The sequence below is a fragment of the Neophocaena asiaeorientalis genome, unplaced genomic scaffold (genome assembly GCF_003031525.2).
Source record: "Neophocaena asiaeorientalis asiaeorientalis breed wild unplaced genomic scaffold, Neophocaena_asiaeorientalis_V1.1 scaffold265, whole genome shotgun sequence".
Classification (NCBI taxonomy): domain Eukaryota; kingdom Metazoa; phylum Chordata; class Mammalia; order Artiodactyla; family Phocoenidae; genus Neophocaena; species Neophocaena asiaeorientalis.
In genome coordinates, this window is record NW_020172172.1 from 2002855 (window position 1) to 2010336 (window position 7482).

Consider the following 7482-nt stretch of genomic DNA (forward strand, 5'->3'; position numbering starts at 1 on the left):
GGGAGGGGACTTACCCCGTTTTCTGCCGGATCGGGTGGATGAGTAGAGGTTCCCTGGTTGCCTCCTGGGGAAGGGGAGCAGCGGCCCGCGCGGTAACCCGCGGGGCTTGGTACCCCTCCCGGGTTTCGGCACCAAATGTAAGGTCGGATCTTAACAAACGGCACCGCGAAACAGAGGAAAGCTTCAAGTGAGCTTTATTAGGGAGCGCTCCCGGGCGAGGTTCACTGGTCCGAGAGAAATGGGCCAGAGAAGTCTCACCGGGGCGAGGGTTGGGCAAGATTTTATAGGGGAAGAAGGGAAAGGGGTGTGGTGAATCTGGGAGGGCGCAGGGTATTCCTTATTTGGTGGTCTTTTCGGGTATCCTGGGGGACCGTTAGTCCCGCCCCTCGAAAGGCGGGAAGGCTGGGCCGGTTGCAAAGCCCCCAGGTCAGTTCCTGGAACTGGGTGGTCCGGAATGTGTCCAGGTCAGTTTCTGGAACTGGGGGGTCCGGAGAATTTCGGTCTGATGCAACCTGTGAATCTGACTGTGTTCCCCTGCCTCGGGCCAGTTGACCTTGCACTGATGTGTAGTATAAACGCTTTAAGGGCTCCCCAGGGGATTATACTGTGCCCCAGAATTAAGAGCCGGTGATTTACATCCACAGTTCTTGGCTACTCAAAGCCTGGTCCAGGAACACAACACGCTCACACCTGTGAGTTTGTCAGACGTAGTCTTTGCCCCCTCCCTCGCCTCCCAAATTAGAATCTGCAGTTAAGCAGCTAAGCCTGTTTAACCTCAAGTGATTTGCATTCCTATGCACATTAAAGTTGGAGAAGCTCTGCCCAGGGCTCCTGCCAAGCAAACTGGCCCAATGTGGAAGGAGGTAAGGCACTCAGGAAACAGAGCTCCAAGAACAGGCCCCCAGCCGGAGGCCGGAAGAGATCTCCTTGCTACAGGCTCTGTGTTGTGGCTCTCAGGGAAATCAGGTAGTGGCCGAGGTGGGCTGAGCCTCAGGGCGCTGGGCAGGACTTCAAAACAGAGCTGCTCTCTGAGCAGAGCAAACAGAGCAGAGAGACTGCTTCTGCAGCGGTGCAAACGCTGGAGGGGCCGATCTGCTGGATCTGTTTGACCACACCAGTCTGGGTGCTGTCCATGTTAGCTGCTGTCCCGTGCCATAAGCACACCCCAAACACAGAACATGCTCGAGCTCCTCTGTGATGGGAACATTTTGTTCTCAAACAGACAAAACAAACAACTCTTCCCTTTGAGTGGTTATGAATTTTCATTTCCTACCCCACCACCCGCTTCAGCCCCACCCCTACGGAGACAAGTTATCTGGAACGTTATTTGTCGAACAATAATTAGTACCAAGGCTGCAAAGAACTGTTGACTTACAGAAAGACACAAAGTTAGTGTTTGAGTTAGTTAGTTTGAGTTTTATCTGGGGTCTTGCTGAGGACTAAAGCCTAGGAGAGAGCCACTCAGGTCTGATGAACTGCTCTTAAGAGGTAGGGGAGAAGCCAGGTTATATATGGCTAGGAAATAAGTGTAGTCAAGCATATACATCTTGGTACAGAATTTCAAATGCGTGCATCAAAAGAAAAAGATACTGCAAATCATAAAGAACAGACATCTCAAGTTAATAGTTTTAGTGCTTTTCTATGTATGGGAAGTTTCAGAAATCCAGGGCCATTAAAATTTTCCCTGAGATATACATCTAACTATCTGTGGGCCTGCGTGTTCACGTGTATCCAAAGCACAAGGTGACTCATCCTGTTTTTTTCTTTAAATTCCTTTTGGAGTGCAACTGTCAGGACAGCAACTGCAGTGGGTTATGACTTAACCCTTGCAGAATCGGGTGGTGAGCAGCACTCTTTGGCTTAGCGATCCTAATTTTTCTGTGTCCATAGAACAAAGAGCTTTATTTGGGGTCTTGGGAATTGCAAATTGGGAGACACAGGTTTGGGTAAAACCGAAAGAGTGTTCTGAAGAAGAGAAAGAATCAGAGGCTTATAAAGGCAAAAGCCACAAGATTGTTAAAGTTGTCTTGCAAGGATTATGATTGGTTCTAATGCAGAAAGGAAATATTTGCCCTTAAGGGATAGGCTGTCATGATTTATTTAGGGTAAAGGGTCTGTTAAGTATCTTAAGTTTCTGGAACATTGTGTAGATGTTCTGGATGCCTGCCTTTATAAGTCAATAAGTAGTCAAAAGTTTAGATTCCATCCTGGCTGAGATGTGTATAAGTCCCACTTCCTCAATTACCTCCTGGCTCCATCTGAGTGAGCTCTCTTAGCAATACTGACTCCATTTTTATTTTCCTTTCACATAGTTCAAAAGGAAATTCATGGACACATTAGGCATAGACGAGCAGTCCCCATTTTCCTTTTTGGGTATTTTCGATATTTTCCAGTGGCACCTTCCCCCGCCCCCCTATATTAACTCTTGGTTCTTCTCAACCCTGCCTTAAGACTTGGAAAGCTGACCTTCTTGGACTGCCCTCCAGCTTCCAGTTGGGTTGGACCAGTGGCAGGCTCTGGCAGAAGGTCAGAGGGAGAGTCAGGTTCAGGTACTTATTTCCCCAGCTCACTTTGTATTGGACCATGGGTTGAGTATGTCCCTGAACTGAAGGCCACAGCTTCTGTCAGGTAGCCTGCTCCTACAGGTGGTAATAGCTTCCTATTAAAAAATGAAATTCAACTGAGCAAATTTTAAAGATCTTGTTGGCCATATTCAACAATTCATGAATCAGGCAGCATCCAACCTAGCAGATAGAAAGGAGCCTGAGGAGCTTTGCAAAATGAAAGACTTTTATAGGCAGAAGGGAGCAGGAACAACGAAGTTATACAAGGCAAAAAAGCGGGTTGGTTATAAGGTTACTTTCCTTTACAAGGGAATGGCAGGGGTCTATCAGGCAGATTACCTAACTAGTGCTGATCAGGAAATTCCTGATGGACTGGGGCTGGTTTAAAATTCCACTTCTGGAGGAGCCAAAACTTTTTTTTAAAATTTATTTATTTATTTTGTCTGCAGCAGGTGTTAGTTTCAGTATGCGGGCTCTTCATTGCAGCATGTGGGCTCTTCGTTGCGGCATGCATGTGGGATTTAGTTTCCCGATCAGGGATCGAACCTGGGCCCCCTGCGTTGGGAGCATGGAGTCTTACCCACTGGAGCACCAGGAAATTCCCCCAAAGCTTTTAGTTAAGTTTTGTTTTGGTGGCTTGGCCCTTAACATGAGCTACTCCATTTTGGGCCTGTTGCTTTGTTTTTACTATTTCAAATATTGTTAGCCTTGGCGTTTTGTACCACCTCATGGCCCATTTCCTTAACAGTTACAATTTTACATGTCACCCCTTGAACTCTCCTCAGTTATTCAGTTTTCATATGCCGTTGGTTTCTCTTCCATCGCATCAATAGCTCTCTGGTGCCAGGATCCATTCTCTCTTTCCATCCTTGGTGGCTGGGGCATTGACAAAGAACCTGGGGTGGTTCAGATGACTGGAACAGAGCCTCAGCGCACGGACGAGCATCCCTCCTACTGAAACATCAGTTGGCAACATGCTGAGGCCTGGCACTAGGATGCATGTACCACAGGGCAACCAGGACAGCTACCTGGCCCCCTGACACAGCAGCTTGCACATGTCCTCCAATGGCAGCAGGTGGTCTTTACGGCATTGGCTCCACACCCTCCAGGTTCTCTGATGCTATCGACAGAAGACATTTGCTCCTACAAGGACTAGGCAGTCTCCTGATGTGACTTCAGCCCTTCTTCAAGCAGCCTCTCTACCCACAAACTTAACCCTCCAGAATTCTGCATACTGGCAGATAGCACCATCGTTCACCCACTAGGTGAACCCTGTTAGAACTCACCTAGAGGAGTTTTAAAGATGAGACAACAGGCCCAAAATGGAGTAGCTCATGCTAAGCCCCATGTGACCAAAATCAAACTTAATTTAAAGTTTTGGCCCTCCCAGAAATGGAATTTTAAACCAGTCCCAGTCCCTCAGGAATTTCCTGATCAGCACTAGATAGGTAATCTGCCTGATAGAGCCCTGCCATTCCCTTGTAAAGGAGAGTAACCTTGCAACGACCAATATCCTTTTTGTCTAGTATAACTTCCTTTTTCCTGCTCCCTTTTGCCTATGAAATCTCTTGCATTGCATAGCTCTTTGGAGCTCATGTCTATCTCCTAAATTGTGTGCTGTCTGATTCATGAGTTGCTGAATTAAGGCCAATAAGATCTTTATTTATTTTTTTAATTTAAAAAAATTTTTTTGGCTGTGTTGGGTATTCGTTGCTACGCTCGAGCTTTCTCTAGTTGCGGCAAGTGGGGGCTACTCTTCGTTGCAGTGCACAGGTGTCTCATTGTGGTGGCTTCTCTTGTTGCAGAGCACGGGCTCTAGGTGCGCGGGCTTTGGTAGTTGTGGTGCACATGCTCAGTAGTTGTGGCTCGCAGGCTCTAGAGCGCAGGCTCGGTAGTTGTGGTGCACGGGCTCAGTTGCTCCACAGCATGTGGGATCTTCCCAGACCAGGAATCGAACCCGTGTCCCTTGCATTGGTAGGCAGATTCTTAACCACTGTGCCACCAGGGAAGTCCCAAGGCCAATAAAATTAATTTACTTCATTGAATTTTGTTCTTTAACAGTTTTGGTGATGACAGTGGGATCCAAGGGAGTCTACTAACATCCTCAAGGACAATGGGAAACACAGGCCTTGGCACCTGCTGAACCCTTTTGTTCTCTTTCTCGCTGCTTCTGAAGGCCATGGGTAAGTTCCTCTTGGATCTGAGCTCTGCTCCCTTTGCATCTGAGCTTGCTGCTCTCATTGGTTTTCCAGTCCAGGGTTAACAGGGCAGTCTGACAGAGCACCAGTCCCTAGCTCCTCGTCAGTCCACAATACCATTTCTTTGGTTACTGCTGACATCCACAGGTCTATTTCCTCCTCAGTTATTATTTGTTTCTGCTGATATACGCATAAGGTAAAAGAATGATCGATCTATTGTTAAAGGGAATCTTGGAAGGCAAAGTTGCAAAAGATGCATTCAGGTTGAGCACCTAAAAGCTGTTTGAGCTCACCATCTAATCTAAGACCCCCATTCTAGGATAAATTGGTTAGGGAATGGGTTAGATCAGTACTAGGTCACCTCCCAACCTCAAGAAAATTTTTGTGCAATGAGATGCCCTGTAAAACATAAAACATCACAGAATCTCCAACCCAGTGGCACATTCCTGTTAGGGATGAATTTGGTTCCAAGAGACCAAAGGCTTCACTGAAGAAATAGGGTCCTCAAGTTCCAAAGAACTGAGTGTTCTATCTTCTGGCACACCTGCTTATTTAACTTCTAAGAACTATGGTCCTGGAAGCTATAGATACATACAAAAATGTTAAAATCTTACTAAAGACAACCTAGATTTACAATGACCGTTATGGGGAACATTCCAGTTAGACAAGGCCATTCATTCAAAAAGTACAATTGTAATCGAGTGTTCCCGAATCAAACCAACAGAATGGGATACCTGTTATTTTAACTGATATGCAGAAGCCTCCAAAAGGCTTCAAGATTCCAAAATAGCTTCATTGAAAGATTCATTGCAAAAGGCTAATGAAGGGACTTCCCTGGCGGTCCAGTGGTTAAGACTCTAAGCTGCCAATGCAGAGGACGTGGGTTTGATCCCTGGTCGGGGAACTAAGATCCCACATACTGCAGGGCCAAAAAAATTTTTTAATAAAAGCACTAATGAAAAGTTAAAGACACAAGAGTTACCCAAAACCAAAGGCTGTAAGACTGACGTGACTCTTACCACTCCCATCTATCTTCCTTTACCTGAGTACTCCCAGTCTACTAATCCTCTATCTGAATCGCCTTTCCACTCTGAAGAGACTATTAGTTACCTTTTATTTTATTTTTTGTTTATAGTAAACTTTATTTTCATTGATTTCATTTAACATAATTTCAAAGTAGGTCTGTGCTTTAAGATAAGCAAAAGAACAGATATCCTAAATCTCATTAAGAGATCTTCTTCACACTGTTCCTCTGAGTAGGTCACGGGGTTTCAGGGGCCCCAGTGGTGATACCTAACATTTTATCCCTGGAGATATTACCTGTAGATACAGAAAGAACAGATAACACCAACACACAAGAATCAAACTGTATGAGGGTACTACAGGAAGAAGCTCTTGTGTTACACTATATCCACCTCTTTAGGGTTGTAATTATAATGACTGACTTTTTTCTCTGCAAAGTTCAGTGTTGTTTTTTTTTGTTGTTGTTTGTTTTTGTTCAGTGTTGTTTTAAATAAAATGTCAGAATATGTGAAAATGCTGTACTCATTTATCTTAATACACTAAAAATAGTGGAAGTTTAAAAATTCTTCATGAGTCCAATCTGGGCCATGACTACCACTGATGGGGTTTACCCAACACACTAATTCCAAGTTTGGCGACCATGAGCAAACTGGCACCCGCAATTAAGCCTGCAGGCATAAATTTTCCAGAGTGGTAGAATCTCATTCCCATAATGCCAGCCAAGGTTCCAGATCTAATGAAGAAAACCTAAATGTTCCTTGGATCCTGAGACCCCTGATAGGCACCCGGGCCCGCTAAACCACCGAAGAGGAGCCCGGCAGCCAGAGACGGGACACTGCCTGCTTTTGCATAGCCAGTGATCCCACTTATCCCACCCGAAGCAACCAGTGCTGCGTAGCCAAAACCAATACAATATAAAGGCACTAGTGGGCTGGAGTCCTTCTGCATTGTTCTCTTTCACTCTGTCCAGACAGATTACACCAGGGCTGCACCTCCTTCCCGAAGGTCTGCACTGGCCGCACATGCCTTGGGGTGGAGAGTCGCCAAAGTTAACTTTTAACATTTTAAATAATTAATTAATTAATTATTTGGCTGCTTTGGGTCTTCGTTGCTGCACACAGGCTTTCTCTTGTTGCGCTGAGCGGGGGCTACTCTTCGTTGCGGTGCGTGGGCTTCTTATTGCGGTGGCTTCTCTTGTCGCGGAAGACAGGCTTTAGTGCGTGGGCTTCAGTAGTTGTGGCACTCAGACTCAGTAGTTGTGGCTCTCGGGGGTCTAGAGCTCAGGCTCAGTAGTTGCGGCGCACGGGCTTAGTTGCTCCGCGGCATGTGGGACCTTCCCGGACCAGGGCTTGAACCCATGTCCCCTGCATTGGCAGGCGGATTCTTAACCCCTGCGCCACCAGGGAAGCCCTTAACTTTTAATGATCTCCTTTGGGTATCTTTCAGTCCTTTGTCACAGACTAAGGGCCACAGTTAAAGAATTTTTCCTAAACACAGGGATCATCCCCAAAAGTATTTTGAAGAATTGAGTCCTCATCTGGGCTGTCAGATCTTCACCAGCTTGTGCACATGTAGGAAAGCCCCATAATGGATGCAGGAGGCAGAACGGTATAACTCTGAGAATGATACTCAAGATCCTGGATCTCCAACATGGTCCCCTTGTGGACCAGAAAAAGCTCGCAAAATAGCAGTGGATA

General features: G+C 46.1%; 1 pseudogene; it reads right to left on the reverse strand.

The window, feature by feature from the left end:
• Positions 1–6376: 6376 nt before the first annotated feature.
• On the reverse strand, positions 6377–6733 carry LOC112407211 (transmembrane protein 14C pseudogene; annotated as a pseudogene).
• Between the last annotated feature and the right edge of the window lie 749 nt (positions 6734–7482).